Source organism: Spermophilus citellus (assembly GCF_964194105.1).
Source record: "Spermophilus citellus genome assembly, chromosome: 6".
Taxonomy (NCBI): domain Eukaryota; kingdom Metazoa; phylum Chordata; class Mammalia; order Rodentia; family Sciuridae; genus Spermophilus; species Spermophilus citellus.
Genome location: NC_138187.1, coordinates 129,781,763 through 129,799,374, shown reverse-complemented (window position 1 = coordinate 129,799,374; position 17,612 = coordinate 129,781,763). Strand labels below are relative to the sequence as shown.

General features: G+C 38.6%; 1 protein-coding gene across 5 annotated transcripts in view; it reads left to right on the top strand.

The window, feature by feature from the left end:
- Positions 1-17,612, top strand: part of SRGAP2 (SLIT-ROBO Rho GTPase activating protein 2) — a 249,968-nt gene that overhangs the window by 62,610 nt on the left and 169,746 nt on the right. Inside the window, exon 1 of one of the 5 annotated variants that reach the window (XM_081299356.1) lies at positions 10,422-10,439. The exons of the other annotated variants lie outside the window; for them this stretch is intronic. The gene's annotated coding sequence lies outside the window, so the exon portion shown is untranslated. Of the gene's footprint in view, positions 1-10,421; positions 10,440-17,612 lie in introns of those variants that run through there. 5 annotated transcript variants of the gene reach the window in all.

The window sequence follows — 17,612 nt, the reverse complement described above, 5'->3', positions numbered from 1 at the left end:
AGTCTTGCTACTCCTCTGTCCTGAAGGTAGTGACTTCTGGCAGGCCAAGGTAAGAAGTCTGAAGTTTGATCATCTGATCCCAATGTAGCAGAAATAGAGTTTCAAATACCTACCAATCCTCTTCCTGCCAAGTGAATTAAGTATAGTTTAAAAATGAGAAAAAAATTATGTTGGAAGGGTTCTGTTGAGAGATATGACTTCCACTCCTGTTCTGGTTCATCCTGTAGACCACTTTATTTTTTATGTGGTACTGAGGTTCAAACCCAGTGCCTTCCTCATGCTAGACAAGCTCTCTAGAACTGAGTCACAACCCAGCCCCTATATGCTACTGTTAATAGTTTCTTATACATCTGTCTAGTGTTCCCTTATGTAAATACAAACAAGCATGAATATATATTCTTATCCCCCTCCATCATTTTACACAAAATTTAGCACATTACAGCCTATTCTACAGGTTGCCTTTGGTTCTTACCAGTATGTCCCAGGGATCTTTCTATGTTGGTTCAGAGAAAGTAGTCTCGTCCTTTTATCAGAGCTGCATAATATTCTGCTATGTGCATGGTTGCCTCTGTTTGTTGAACCAGTCACTTATAAATAGACACTTGAGTGTTTCCAGTGTTTGCTATTACATGCCTTAATGAACAAAGGCAACTTGCTATTTGTTTATTTATTTATTTGTGGTGCTGGGGATTGAACCCAGGGCTTTATGCATGTAAGGCAAGCACTCTACCAACTGAGCTATATCCCCAGCAGCTTTTTATTTATTTTATTTTATATTTTTGGTACCAGGAATTAACCACTGAGCCACATCCCCAATCCATTTTTTATTTTTCTTTTAAGATGGGCTCTTGCTAAATTACTTAGGGCCTTGCTAAGTTCCTGAGGCTGGCTTTGAACTCACGATCCTTCTACCTCAGCCTTCTGAGCTACTAGGATTACAGTGTGTACCACTGTGCCCAGCTAAAAGCAGGCTTTTTCTAAAAGTTGCACAGTACTGCATAAGTACTTAAAAATGAGATTCTTCTTTTTTAGTAAGCTTGTTGGTTTTACTGATGATAAATTCCCAATTATGGTATTCACGAGTGAAACACTGATGACAGTACCTACATCCCTTTGTAACTCAAGAACTATTAGTATGACTGCCCCATGGAGGCATGCTTCTCTATCTTAGGCTTATTTTAATAATAAAACCTTTGGAAATTTTAATAAAGAAACCTACTTAAGGCCCTTTGCTCAAGGAGTCTGAATCACTGATCACTGCAATTACTGCCATGGCAGCTGTAGAGCAATTTAACAGGATAATAGTGAATAAGATAAATTACACTTCAGATTCTTAATGGATTGATGTGCAGAAGCACGCAAGGGAAGATAGGGTGGGGACAAGTGCCTTTGAATTTCAGCAAATAGTTAGAAACTAGGGAAGTGGGCCATGGTAGCCATAACTGCTTGGAATTAGTCATCCTCTGCCATCCTGTGGGGCTCTGATGGGAAGTGTCCTGTTTATTGTAGACAACAAATTGGGTTAATGCTCTTGTTTGTGTACCTCCATGGAGTGGGTGGCAATATGCTAGGTGACTTGCTAATTTATCTAATTTAGTATACTCCCCTTTCTGCTAAAGAAGGAGTATCTTTGGTGTGAAAATAGGGAGGCAGACTGGTTTTACAAATAGCTGCTGGCCAGGGGAATAAGAGTTTCTGCCAGGTGAGTGGTTAAAAAAGGCAGACTGGAAAAATCACTGTGGGATGGTAAGTGTTTCCCTCTTATTTACAAGGCTAGCATAAAGTCTCCCTGTGTGTTGGGGGTGGGGAATGGGAGGGATTATTGAAGAAGTAAGTACAGTGCTTGCTTTGTGTGTTTAGGGGAGAATAGTGAGGTTGTGGGTCATATGGGTGGGAGTAGGAAGGCTCTGAAGGAGCCCAAGAAAGCAAATTTAGGAGTTCACTGCAATTCCACTCTTACTGATGTTCCTTGGCATCTGGATACATTGTGGATAACTTAACATCTGCTAGGTAGGGATCTTGTACCTGTATTCTCTGTAAAAAACACAACACCCATGATCTCGTTCTTCCCCACCAAAGTCCTTGGACTCGAAGAACAGGAGAATGAAGCTTTTCTTTCCTAGTATTTAATTTGCATTAATACACCTTAAAGTGACATCAGATTTATAGTAGTGTGTTGCTATTGGAGCAAACAAAATTGCCTTGAAGTGTAGAAAACCTTTTTGGAGAAAGGAGCCGGGGCAGCTGGGAGAATAAGATAGGTGAAGTCACTTCAAGAGGGAAGATGCCTCAGGGACAGTGTGATCAGAGAATTCTGTGTTCACATCCTGGTTGGGCCCATTAGCCAAGTTATATAACCTCTGACAATATAGATATTTAAATCTGTAAATAAGGAGAATGATATCTACTGTACAGTGGTTTTTTGGGCAATGATTAAATGAGATAATAGATACAGAGTTGGCTTTTAGTAGGTGGTAGCTGCTACTATTATTAGCACAGTCATCTGAAGGGTCTCATTTATAACTTTGGAGAGAAGGTAGGTGCTCTCTCTTGCAGGAGGAGATTGGTACTTCTGGCAGTGTATCAAGAGGGCTGCCTTCAGGGTTGGGAAGCATATTGGCAGTATTGGAGGAAGGTGTTAGTTACCATGGCAACTTGGGAATTCATTTGGAGGGAGAGTTGTGACTGGAGGTTATCTCACTGCAAGAGACTGACTGGTGGAGATAAAAAGAAAAAAAAAACAACTCTGTCTAGCAGGAATTAAATCTCGCTTGCTCTATCCACAGGAAATACCAAGAGATGTGCTCTGGAGAAAGTTCCACATGTGAGTCAGAATGTGCAGGCCTTTTGAGGCAATGGGTGACTGACTGTGTCTTAGTTTGCCTAAGCACTGTCACCAGATTATTGCTTGTGTTCACAGTATGACTTCAGTAAAAAATAAATGTATGAATGGATTTTAGTGAACTGGTTTTTTTTTGTTGTTTGAAAAAAAGAGTGTAATATTCATCACATAGTCACGCATATTTCTACGGTTGCTTCAGTTCCCAAGAAAGTTTTATTATAAGGAGTATGAGTATAGAACACACCTAAATCATTTACTTTGTTCTTAGGTTAAATGGCATAATGAGTGCAGGTGTTTTGCCTTGATTGGGCAATTCAGACATATTTTCTTTTGGTAAAGGTTCTTTTGGTAGTTGTCTTTTATCTTCTTCTAATTACATCTTTGCCTAGAAACAGAGAAATGGACCAAATGAAGCCTCTTCAATAGCATGATTCTAGATTTGCTGTTTAATTCTCGAGACTTCCAGTGCTTACTCACATCTACTTTTCTTCTTTCCTTTGAAATTAGGGTTGGCCATGTGGCTTGTTTTAGCTAGCAAAATGTGACAGTACATGACACTTCTGGACAGAAACAATTCCCAGTATGAGAGAGTTCAGTGCTCTCTTTTTCTGCCTCAGTGATGTGAAAGTCTGTGACAAAGTGGAACCTCTGTCATACTGGGCCCTTGAACTATAATGATGAACAGATTTCTCCCTCCTGACCCTTGTGAGACACACAGCATAGATAAAAAATGAACTTTTCTTGTGTGAAGCCACTGAGATTTTTAGGATTATTTTTTTCCTGTAGCAGAACCCAACCCATACTGACTGCTTCAGTTAATACATACTTATTGATTACTTAACTTCATACTGGGAACTATTAGGTTAGGGATATAACAATCAATGAGGCAATCATGGAACAATCATGGAACCTACAGTCTGTGCAGGAAATAAACAACAAATAAGCAAACAAAGATAATTACAAATTGAGATAAATGCTATGAAAGAAAATAAATAAGTTCGTGTTAAAGATAAATCTCTAAAAAAAAAAATGCATGGGAAGCAACTGGGAATTGCCGGAATCCTTGTTAATATTCTTTAATGTTTCTCTATATGTCTTAAGTTTCCGGAGCCAGGTGTGGTGCACACACCTGTAATCCCAGTGGCTCAAGAGGCTGAAGCAGGAAGATTGCAGGTTCAAAGCCAGCCTCAGCAACTTACCAGGGCCCTAAGCTGCAAGACCTGTCTCAAAAAAAAAAAAAAAAAAAAAAAGTGTGGTGGTGTGGCTCAGTGGTTAAGTGTCCCTGGGTTCAATCCCCAGTACTAAAAAACGAGAAAAAGAATTTAAGATTCTAGACATTTCTAGAGTGTTTTCTTATGACTTGGAAAGGAATAACACGGAGAGCAAAAAGAGAACATGTGTTACTTGGTAGCCTTGTGACAAAATTAAGTAGCTAGTGTACTCCAAAATAAATGACAGCCAAGAATGATATTAATTTGCTTTGTATCTTTGAAAACTCATTAGCATCCCACTGGGTTTGGTGGGAGATGAAATCCAAGCTTTGCGCTTGATGTGCTCTGTTAAGCCCGTCCCTGAGGGCACTCCTCTTCTGTAGTCAGATTGTTCTGAGGTCTGGTGCTTAGTAGATACTGGTCCAGTTTAGTACTGTTAACCTGGCTACTGTACTAGGGAGAAGTGAAATGGAAACGAGTGTATAATCCATAATGCTTGGCTAATATGATTTGGAAATATGTTGATAAAATGTTTTCTTAAAGGTCCCCTGTGAAAGCTTTGAGACTGGTTAGTCCCCCCCCCCCCAAAAAAAAAAGCATACAGATGGACCTTAGGACTCGTTGTTGAGGAATATTAGTTGCATTGCTAGCTGTTAATTGGCTTCGTGTAACCTGAAAGTCTGTTGGTTTAAGAATGAGCAGCACCTATTCTGCCTCAGTGGGAAGAAGTGAGGAAAATGGTGCCTGAGAATTGAAATGGAGCAAGGGGGCAACCCACTCCCAACCCCTTGCTTTGCTTTGGGGCAAACTAGAGCCATGAGACTGGGGTTAGGTCAGGAGAGAGGACTGTCTAAATGATAGTCAGAAGGATGAACCAACTCATGGAAAACTCTGGACACTGGTAGGGTATGGACTGTGTAGTTGTTTGTCCAAATTAAGAAAAATACCTTTTTTTCCCCCTAATACTGGGGATTGAGCCCAAGGGCGCTCTACACCAAACTACATCCCCAGTCTTTTTTTTTTTTTTTTGAGATCAGATCTTGCTAAATTGTTGAGATCGACCTGGAACTTTCGCTCCTCCCTGCCTCAGCCTCCCAAGTAGCTGGAATTACAGGCATGCCACTGCACCCAATTCAGAAAAACATTTGCAATTGCAATGATATTTGCTGGTGATATTTGCCCTTCATCAGTCAAACCAATCTTATAATCATCCCCAAGGAAAGATTGAGGATCTCTAAACTGAGCTGAAATTTTTTTCTGTCTTGAATATTTTAGTCATCTTATTTTGGCTTGTCCTCTGAAAAGTCAATCTGGAGGTAACTTCAGGAAATACGGAAAATGGATGAAAGTAAGAACTCTCCAGTATCAAACACACACACACGCGCACACACACATACTTTTGCAAATATATGGGTGTATTGACGTATTGTAAATTTCCATGTCAGGCCACATGCCAACAGTTTAATGATGTGTATAGTAGAGTCCCTTGTTAACCCCATTCAGAAGCCCTAAAAAGAGTTGTGAGACTGAAAATATCGAAGCTGAAGGCCAAAAACAGTGATCATATTACCTAGGGCCTCATGAATAATTCAGCTAAGTTTAATGTTTTTTCCATGGTGAAAATAAAGCTGAAATATTTGGCATAATGTAGGCAAATTTTACCCCCCTTTTGGGAGGATGGTTGGTCATGAGGAATGTGAGAAAGGGTGGGGAAATTAAATAAGGAATCTTTTCATACTTCGTTTAAACAAGTATATGGAATTGCTCAACATTCCACCTCTAAAGAAGTAAATATGTAAAAATTCGAGTTAGAAGTTTAAAGGTGTTTCCTTTGAATGCTCATTAATAGCTGGATATTTGGGTTTGAGAAGCACTTAGAAAATTGCTCCTAAAGTCATAGAATGGTGGTTACAGAACTAAGAGGGAAGGAATGTGTGATATTCTTGGTGATAAGAACCCCAATTGGTCTGTTGAGGAAAATAATGGTCCTTAGGCATACAAAAGAGCCTGTGGAGTTTGAAAGTTGTGTGCAGATTGAATCACTATAAATCTAATCATAAATTAAAGGGATTAAAAAACTTTATAAGACCTGCTAGAAGATCAGAATTATTTTTCATGCGGTGAACTATTCCTTTCTCACCAATTTAATTTTTAAATCTAGATTTTAGTATATTGATTTAACTTAAATTGAGACCTCTGCTGTCCAGGAGATAAAGCTCTGTACATTCTTCATCTTCAGGTCTTCCTTCCTTCCTTCCCTCCCTCCCTTCCTTCCTTCCTTCCTTCCCTCCCTCCCTCCCTAGAAATCCAATCCACAGCATAACAAGCTAGGCAAGTGCTCTACTACTAAGCTGCAACCCCAGCCCCCAAGTCTTGCCTCTTAAATAGGTTAAGTCAACTACTTCATTCTACTTTATTAAAAAAAAAATCTAAAAATGTTTGAGCTGGAAGGAGCTTAGAGCTCATCTACAGCAAATAACTTATTGGACAGAAACTAAGGCCTAGAAAGGTTATGTCATTTGTTCATAGTCCCCTCTAGTAAAAGAAGACAAGTTATTATGAACAGAGCAAAAAGAACCCAAAGAAGAAATTCTTATTTATTAAAAAACATATGTAAAAGGGCACAGACTTGACTGGGGTGACCTGTTTCTCTTATGCTTAATGTTTTTTATTTCTTAAAATGTGATGAGATGCCTGGCAGTCTACCTGCCAACTTGTGACATAAAATTCTGCATTGATTCACTAAAAAATTACAGATGAAACTCTGAATTTTGATGACATTCTCAAGCTGCTTAACCAGTTATTCATATTTCACCATTAGGCTTCTTTATTGTAGTTATTCTTCTGAGCAGGGCAATTTTACAGAGAATGACCCAAAAGTAGGACCCTCCCCCTCCCAAAAAAAAAAAAAAAACATCAAAAACTGTTTGGAGTCATTGGAGAGTTAACAAGGCCATAAAGACCTTATGGGGCCATAGTCTTGGAAAATCACAGAGGGCATTGTGATAAATTCCCCCTTGGGATATCTTCTGATTTTGCAATAGTCAGTTGAAAGGCTAGAAACTTAGTAAACTTTCAAACATTCTTGGGGCTCAGGATGCAAAATTGAATTTAGAACCTGCCAAGGAGGTTGGGCTTTGTACTGATGCTCTTAGGGGCAAAAATATGGGATTAAGCGTGATCTGGAAATTGATTAAACCTCATAGAAACTGAGACCCAGTTTAATATCCTTTCTCTCCCTGAACAGGTTTAAGATCTTGATTGGGGATGGCTAATTTTCTTAGCCACATCTTAGAAGCAAGGGAAAAATCTTCTTTGAAAATGTCTTAAGTTATTTCTATAACTTTTCATATGAAACACCCAGTATGCAGCCAAATATAGATAGGCATATGAGGTGACATGACAACATGATTTGAAACTAAAAGAAGTAATAGAAAATAGAGACAGACCCACAGAGGATCTAGCTATCTGAATGGAACTGTCATATATGGATTAAAAAGCAATTGCAAAATATGTTCAAGGGTAGGAAAAATATAAGATCAATAATTTTTTTTAAAAAACTGGAAATTAAAAATGGAAAAATGGTAATTATAGAACTAAAAAATAATAAATGAAACAAGAACTCAGTGGATAGGTTTCATGTACTATATATACAATTGAAATAAACAATTAGTGAACTAGTACTATATTAGAAGAAAGTATTCAGAAGAAAGCACAGAGATTAAAAGTTTTTTAAACATAGGAGAAAATATTAGAGATATAAAGAATCACACATAAAAAATATCTAACATGCTAGCAAATTGGAAGCTCAGAAAAAGACAGACCAATAGAAGCAATATGTTAAGCAAAATGTTAAGCAATATGTTAAGAGTGTTCCCCAGACTACCAAAGATATCAAACTACACATTTGAGAAGCACTTTGAATTTAAGCAGGATAAACCCAGAAAGCTGTACCTCGGCACATTATAGTAAAACTTGACTGAAAAACAAATACAAAAAAGAAAATCTTAAAAGCAACCAGAGAAAAAAAGGACATTTTACTTTTAATGGAGAATCAAGACTGACAGGTAAATCCTCAGTAGAAATAAAAGGAAGCTAGAAAAAAAATGGATTGATGCCTTCAAAGTGTTCCAAGGAAATCATGTCAAAATAAAATTCTGTACATGGTGAAAATATCCTTGAAAATGGAAGATGACAAGTTCCTTCATGCAAATATGACTTTGGAAAATTTTAACAAAAGGATCGATGACCAATATGGATAAATTTCAAGATAAATCCAAGACTAAAGAAAAATAAGGATAAGAGTGGAAGAATCATGTATATAAATTATATTGTTCTGAAAGATAATGCATATAAAAATGAGAGGAAAAGGAAAGAAAGCCGGTAGAAAGGAGAGACTAGGATAGGACTGTCACCAAGTTAACAAATAGGTGCAGATAAAGGACTCATTAAAAGCTGACAAGCCAAATAGTAGGACAGTAAGAGAGGAAAGGAAGCTAATGATATTTTAGAAAATATTAGTATAAATATAACTGGTAGAACAAAAATGCAAACTCCCCTAAGTAGGAGAATACCAACCAACCAACCAACCAACCAACCGAGTATAACATAATAGAAGCAGTAAAAATAATGTAAAATATGATAGATTTGAGACCAGATGTATCAATGATATAAAAATACAAGTGAGCTGAAACTCAATAACAAAAGGAAAATATTTTCAGAATGTTCTTTTGTTGTGTACAAAAGACACCTACAACAAAATTATTTCAAAGGGCTAACATTAGTAGAGTAGCTCAAGGACATAGTAGGATGCTGTTAGAAGTGTTATTTGTAAGACCTAAACCACTCCCAGAATGCCTAGCAGACCTGAAATGGATAAATATAAGGGGTGGTTTAGTCATACAGTGGACTACTTCTATATATAATGAGAATATGTGACATCATAACATGAATGAAGCTAATCATAATATTGGGTGCAAGAGGTACAAAATAAGAGTACATATTATGTTATTCTGTTTATATGGAGTTTAAACAGGCAGGACCAATCTGTAGTGACAGAGATCAGGATTGTGTTCACCCTAGGGTGAGACCATGACTCGAGGGGACTTAGAGGGCCTTCTGGTGCCTTGGTGATGGTCAGTTTGGGGATCTGGGTGCTGGCTGCATTGTTTTCTTCACTTTGTGAAAAAATTTTAAGCCAGATGCTTAAGAGTTGTGTCCTTTTGTGTGGCTATATATGTTATATTTTAATAAAAGGCTTACATTTTAAAATAGAAACTGTTTAAAAGCAAAAAATAAGTTGTGGGTAAAGTTCTATGGAATATTGGACTAGTCATTGGAGATAGTGAATTTTAATTCCAATTTATATGAACACTGCTTCCAGGCTCTCGAAGGCCATTTCCTTTTCTTTATGATACCTCAAGGTTGCTCCCTAGCTTTGTTTTTGCATCTCAAATTAAAAATAGAGTCCAGAAAAACAGGATAGAGGATTCAGAAGTACATCTAAATACACAAAGGAATTTGGCATAGAGTAAACCATGGCATTTTAAATTGGTGGGATGGGAGAGAGGAATGGATTTTTCAATAACTGATTTTGAGACAAGTGGGTAGCCATTTGGGAAAAAAATGTTAAATTGGATCCCTGTAATTCTCCTAGTATGAAGTAAACTGAACAGCATTTAAAATATACATGTACAAAACAAAACCATAAAATATTTTAAAAGAACTATTAAAAAAACAGAATATACTCTAAGCATGATAGAAGCTATATAAGAAAAAAATGATAATTTTTAGAAGTTCTCTAGAGTTAAAAAAAAAAAAAAAAGATCCTAAAGCTCAAACAGACAAACAGGGGAAAGTATTTACAGCAATGAGAAAGGGTTAATTTCCTTTAGAGATAAACTGTTCACACAGCCAACAAAGTAAAAAAGATCAGTAATCTAAAAGAAAAAATGAGCAAAGAGCATGAACTGTTTTTTCAAAGAAACAGACAACCACAAAGACTTATTGCAACATACAGACATATGAATGTGGGAAATGACTGAGGCCTGATCTTACTCATAATTGAGAAATACAAATTATATTACAACTACAGTACATGATCATCTTTCACATAATAGATAAAAACATTTGCTAGTGCTTTATACTCTGGAGATATGTAGGATAACAGGAAGTCTCAGACCTTGGTAGCATAAAAAGTTCTATACCTGTATACCTTTTAACTTATGAGTTGCCTTCCAGGACTTTATTCTACAAATATTCTCACATCTGCATTCATTGCAGCATTGTATATGATGGAAAAAAAAGAAGAAGAAGAAGAAACAGTGGTGAGAACCATCAAATGGGACTGGTTGAATGGTTGAATAAATGACAACATTGCTATCCAGGTGAATGCTGGGTAGCCAGTAGAAAGAAGAGACAGATTTATATGTACTGTTACAAAATACATTATGAACTGAAAACAAAATTGTGTTTTAGGGCTATGTTTTTTTAAAAGGAAGGTACATATACAGCAGATGCTTGTATATACATTGGATATTTCTAAGAGGATATGGAAAAATATAGTAACTGTGGTTTTTTTCAAAGGTGTAGAACTTGGGGCAGACAGGGATGGGGATAGGAGGGAAACTTACTTTTTATTGTTCACTGTTTTGTATTGTTTAAAAGTGTTTCCCCAGTGAATGAAACATAAGGCAAAACCAAGCTGAACCAAGCCACTTCTACTGTCCATAGTGGTTTTTAACAGAGAGGCTGTTGGCATGTTGGATACATGTTTGGCGTATGGGACTGTCCCACCCAGTGGAGGACATTATATTCCTATCCCTTTGTACTAAATGCCAGTAGCACTTCCCCAGTCATTGTGGCAAACAAAAAAGTGCCACTGTAGATTTCAAAACATTCTGGGGCATGGGATGAGATGGTGGTACTGTTTAAGTTTAAAGCTTCTCTTTGAGGTTTCCCAGTTCCCCTAGCAGGGTCTGGACACAGACAGCTGTAGACATTTACTTAGAGGAAAAAAAAAAAAACAACTTAAATGAACTTCCTTTCTATAACTGATCGTTTTCTGTCAGTAACACAGGACTTGACCTTGACCACTGGCTTGTTGGGGAGAAACACAAAAGCTTGTCAGGCTTTTGTGACAGTGGGCACAAGTTCAGGAAGAAGAATTTTGATTCTCTTCCCTTAAAAAGCATGGAGGTTTGATTTATCCTAATAGCATTGGTCCAGTTCTCTGTGATGTGCTTTTTAGCTTTTTTCTAACAAAAAAATTCTACCACACTGTTCTTTGCCAACAGATTTTCCTGAGCTAGAAGGAACAGATGTTTCTGTTGGAAATTGGCATCTGTCTTTCCCCTCACTGTGATTGTGCTTCCTCTGAGCCCAGGCCCATGTAACACTGAATTCACATTAGAAGATTCTCTCCTGAGGCTCATGGTGAAGAATTTCTAAGACTCTACTCTTCCAAGAAGCCATAAGGAGAAGAGCTGAGATCTCCTTAGGTAGGGGTGAGCAGGGCTCCTGTCTCGTGTCCTTGGCCAAGAGCTGTTTCTGGTCCTCCTGAAACAGGAGGCAAGCTAATAGGACAGAGAAAACTTAGCTTTCAGGACTCAGACTCTTGTGTTCCCAGGCCTCAGTGCTTTGAAATACCCAGGGATAAACAAAACAAAGCAAAACAAAAACAAAAAAACACCCATGTAAAAGTCTTTCTTCTCAGAAAATATCCAGAAACTGATTCTTTATTTGGAGTGTTTTCTTGTGTAGTACCCCTACCCATTCCAGGTGCCTTCTGTTATAAAATAATTTTTCCCTAGCATACGTGTGCACATTAAGCATAGGATATGCCCATCCTTTCCCAACCTCTCAGATTTTCACCTTTTCCTTTCCTTTTTTTTTTTTTTTTAAATGGGATGTTCATTTATTCTTTCTCTTTCAGTGTCCCTTCACCTACTTCAACCACGGGTAAGGCACCCCCAGAGCATTGCCTCAAAGCATTCTGAATAGTGCTCCTGCTGATTTAAAAAAAAATAAAAATGACACATTACTTTCTTCTAAATAGAAAAGCAACATGTCATAGATAACTTGGAAAATGCAAAAAAGCAAAATGACATAATTATTAAGAAAGGCAATACACTCTGTTCTTTTACAACACCATTTTCTCTTCTTTGCAGCCACAAATCCATTGTTTCACTTTTTACATCTTAAAGTAGCAGAGGTTTGGAGGTCCCTGAAACTCACAGCAATATAAGAGCATTGAAATGTAGCAGGCTACTCCTGATTTTGTCCTGGAGCCATCCATACTGGAAGAAGGCCCTGTATCTCTGGAGGACAAGAAGATTGGTTTCTGGGAAGAAGGAACAGGAGTAAGTGGTGTATGCCACACTGTGCCAGAGTCTTTCTTTCCAGCCTGGTGAGCTTTTGCTCTTGGACAGGGGCAGAGGCTATCTGGGGATTTCTGTTTCCTACTAGAATTCAAGCTCCGTCACCTTGGCTCTGCCTCTGTGTCCTTGGGTTTTTAAAGTGGAACCTCTTTGTTGTGGAAGACTGATTATACTCTTGAAGTTTGTAGATTAGAGTTGGGATCCAGAGTGAGAAAACTTCTCCCTGAAGAATTTGGACTTTTTGCTTTTGGCAAACACTGACAGTAGGACAAGTGGCACAGAGTGTGATGTCATTCCAGTTTCAGACTGTTCCAGAGCCTCTCTTAAGGACAGCAGTGTGAAAGCTCAAAAGAGATTGTCCTAATTTTGTTAAGTCTACTGGGGGAACTTTTCATTTTCATAAAAACCCTTCTGTGGATAGTCACTGTTCTGAGAGATGGGAATTTATGAGCCTTTCCAGTTGATTTCATTTTTATGACATCAAATATGTGATTCTATAAGACAGCTGGATGTTGGGCTGGCAATGTAGACATTGTGGGGCAAGGAGCTTTGCAGAGTTCCTTCTTTCCAATTTCTTTGATTTCATTTTTTTTTTCTGTCTGTTCAGTGCATTCTGATGCCCTCATATCTTTTCCTAGATCCCAGTTCAAGAAGTATGTTTATTACTAATTCTCCCTCTGAAAATTCTGTATTTTTCAGAACAAGATAGAGGAAAAGGGAAAGAGTTGATTATTAACTGTGGTAGTTTTAAAAAGAAATCTTGCCAGACAAACTCTCGGTGGATTATAGTTTCTCAAGGAATATGATGCAAGGGGTCTTTCTCTCATGCATCCTGCAAGACAGCTCATTAAGAAGTGTATATTCCTGAGCTTTGCAGGCAGCCTTTAGATCTCTCTCTCTCTCTCTACCTCTCAGCCTTTGCCCCTGTAATTCCCTGTTTGTCCATGCTGGTATTGGGGGATGGCAAATGAGTCCAAAGAAATCATTACTAGTAACCTTGATGCTGGGCGTGTTGATGCACACCTTGTAATCCCAGCTACTTGGGAGGCTGACACAGGAGGATGGCTAGTTCGAGTCCAGGCTGAGTTTAATCCCCAGTACTACAAAACAAAAATGACCTTTAGGTGGGCATAGTTTCTTTCTTATATATCCTTAATCCAGAGGCTCTGCTAGGTTTTCCTAAAAGTCTCCTCTAGGTGCATGAATAGGGGTCCACTGTGTTTTACATTAGATGGTGTGCTGACCAATCATTTTTGGTTCCCCCCACAAGGCATAATAGTAGGTGCTCACTAAAGATTTGTTGAATTGAAGTGATTTGAATTGAATACGATTCGTATGCAATTTTATATTCATATAAAATCTGTTCTCAGTCTGAGTTCCTTTTTTTAAAAAAAATATATATTGCTACTTTAAAGACTGTCATTTCCTGAATTTTCTTTTCTTTATTCTTTTTCACCCACTTGCTTTCATTATTCCAAATTTAGGTATATTGGAAGTGAGACCAGGTGGGTGAGGAAATAACTGTTGAATTAAATTGTTCAGCAGAGGAAGATGGGGGAGATGGCTAAGACCTACAGAATCTTTTGTTTGGGTTTTAGGGTCAGAAAATGGAAACTGTGGTAAAGCAGAAAGGATAAAAAGTGACAGGAATACTTTGCTTTGCTTCAAATCTCAATGTACCTTAGAGCAGCACTCTGCAGTGTGGTGACTGTCACTTTTCCATGTTCTTGGAACAGCCCCACAGTGTAGGGTGGTGGTGGTGGGGGATACTGTTCTCTTTCCTGGGACCTTCCCAGGGCCATGTAGGCCTATAATAGCCCTTTTCTCTTCCTCTCCATTTCTTGGCACTTGATTTTCTGTGTTCATTCTTGACACCCCCTAAAAAAAAGTGAGATAAAAAAAAAAAGCCATTAGCTTTTGGTCTGCCCTGCTTTTTATCATCTTCCAAGAGCAGCAGCAAGTGCAGTCCCAGTTCCTTTCAGCCCCTTCCTTGTGGGTGTCAGATTGAGTGTTTAACTTCTCCTTTATGAAAATGCATATTAGCTATTTAGAGTCTTAATCTCCTAATGATTTGTGTGTGTTGGTAAAAGGGAAAAGCCATCATCCCTGCCTGGTATACTCAGATGTTCCCTTTGGTACACTGATGGCAGGTTTTCAAAAGCGAAGGACCATTTAATTTAATTTTGCAGATGGCAGGAGGTAGTGCCGGAAAGCTTGGTCACAATATGCCCCCTCCCGAGAGAATAGCTTCAGTAAATTCAGATTGCCCGAGGGGCTTAGATGTGAGAAATCGAACTTCTGCTTTCTTTCTACCTCTCTTTCTTGATAAAAAATGTGTTTTTTTTTTTTCCTTGAAGAAGTGAAGAAAATTGCTTGGTTGAAAAGCCAGCGACTAATGTGAGATTGCCATTGATAGCGATGCTGCTTTAGAGAACATATAGATTATAACCAGCTACAGATCAACCCATTTCCTGTTTAATTGATTTATGGCCTCCTTCTTTTGAAATCACCCCCTCATGGGCTGAAATTCTTTCTGGCACTTTCCCTAAGCAGGAGGCTGGCTATCTTCTTCGGGATCACTAACTCTTCAGTGAGCTGGAGGAGATGAGCAATCTTCTTTAACTTTTCCTTGCTTTATTTTTAGGGTATTGCCTTCTCACAGAGAGGAGACTTATGACCTTGACTTTTTAGAGCACCACAGCTGGGTATTTGCTACCCAGACCTTTGAAGGTTTCAGGTCCAAAAAGCTAAGCCCTTGGTTTGTAGTCCTCCCAGGCCTTCGCCCATCCTCAGTGTTCAAGTGTCACTCTTGTGGGCCAATAGACACACCCCAAATCTGGCTATTGGATAAATTAATTTCAAATCTTCTCTCAATGAAGGAAAGTTGGTTTTCTTTATGTTTCAGAGCCATGCTGCTACGGAAGGAAGTCATATTAAAATAGGTACAAATATTTTTTCAGAATTCATTCTAGATGTCATTTGGAGACTTGACCAGAAGGTCTTTCTCAAACTTCTGTTTGTTCCTGCTTAGGTAAAGGTAAATATGAATAGCTCATAGATAACGTGTGAATTAAAGTCTCTGATTTTTTTGTACAGATCTCTTATGCCTTTATTTTTCTCCCCTCTTTGGGTGGCTGCCTGTCCACCCTGCAGGTAAACTCCTCTGCCCTAGAAACCAGTCCTGATATCATTAATTTATCTTGATGGGATGACCATTACACTTTAGTGTAAATGACCATGTGCATTGTATTTTTATCAACCTCCATGAGTAGACTGCCCTGGTAATTTTTTTTTTTTTTTTTTTTGCCATCACCAAGTAGATAAGAAGTATTTATATCCTAAGTTACAGACTTATTCATTGCACAATATTTAGAAGGTAATGAGTATAGTAGGTGGGGGTATGGGATGCCAGATAGTAAAGTCAGATTGCATTTTAAAATGGGAACCAGGAGCATTTAGGTGAGGACTCATAGAGTAGGTCACACTTGTGCAAAGATTTGAAAGAGGTGAGAGTGTAAGCTGTGTGGGGGGAAAAGCATCTCAGGCAGAGGAAGCAGCTAGGGCCTAAGGCGTAAGTAGAGCCTAATGCTAAAGTGTGCTTGGGATATATGAGGGACAGGAAGAAGCCACTGTGGCCAAAACTCTGTGGTTTGGTGGGGATGAGGGGGAGTATTAGAACTTGAGTCAGAGATTAAGGATAAAGGTCTGTAGAGGACTGAGAAGGAGGTGCCTGGTCATGTCACACTGTGTTAGGCCACTGGCTTTTATTTTGTAAGCCTCTCCATCTGTATCTGTTTATAGCTGCATGGTAGCTAGTACCATCACATCGTACAGCTTTCATCTCTACCATCTTCTGAACTCCCTAAAGTCTCTCTTTGGGAATGTGTGTGTGAGTGTGTGGATGGGTGGGTGGGTGGGATAGATTATAAGGGAGAATACAGAGAAACTGGCCCCAGAGCCTTTCCAGGGACCTGGAAGCTGCCCTGTTTGAGATCTGGTGAGCAGGTGAGATTCTTCCCACCCCACTTCCCTGGCACAAAGAGCTGCAAGACTATACAGACACCCTTTATGCAGTCTCCCCCCTTGCTCTGCTTCAAGAATCTCAAATGCTTATGATTTTTGACATATTTTATATTAGTAATTTTCTGAAGGTGTTTCCCATTGCTGACCCTCTAGTCTCAGAAAGCACCCTGAAATGCTCTTCTGTACCACCTACCTGATACTTTCTAATTCTGGAAATGAACTTTCTGAGTGAATCTCATTAAATCAAGTCATAGAAGTGAAAGTGCTTTGAAACTCACATTCCAGGAAGGAATCCACAAACTGTATCAGTTCTCTTCATTACCCGTCTTCACACCCACGAAAAGTGGGAGGACCACTTGCGTTTCATTTCTTTGGGGAAGGAGTTCTCTCCTGGCCTGGTTGGATCTTGGACATATCTGGGTCCAGTCTACTCCCAGCCCCTTTGCCAAATCCAGTAGCGCTGTGGTTTTCTAAGGCAGGACGTGTAGTGCTTTATTCCAGAAGAGAATTTCACCTTGTGTACCTGATTTTCTATTTGTTTTGTTTTTAAGAACTCTTATGTTACTACTTGAAGTCTCCACAATGATTTTGAAATATTGACTAAGAGCCCTATCTGTAAACCAGTATTTTTCCACCTGCAGACTGTGACTTTTTTGTAGATCAGGTTGTGAAGCTAGTTTAGTAGAATATTCTTTGAAAATGTAAATGAAATAAGGCTTAAAAAAGTGAATAGAAAACTATCAAAATGAATTGGATATAGAAAGGGAATTTTTTTTTTTTTGTACCAGGGACTGAACTCAGGGACACTTGACCACTGAGCCACATCCCTAGCCCTAGTTTTAAATTTTATTTAGAGACAGGGTCTTACTGAGTTGATTAGTGCCTCTCAGTTGCTGAGACTGGCTTTGAACTCTCGATCCTCCTGTCTCAGACTCCCAAACTGCTGGGATTACAGGTGTGCACCACCACGCCCGGCTATAGGGCAGATATTGTTGTATTGAACTTTTTAATTTTTTTTTAAGGAATGAGTGTGTATATGTGCACAAGAATATATACTCAATTACAATATAACATGTGACACATATTGCTCATTATGGGTTATGATCAGAAAGAATCCGAAAACACTGTTTCAGTCTGTCCTATATTCTATTTGCTTAT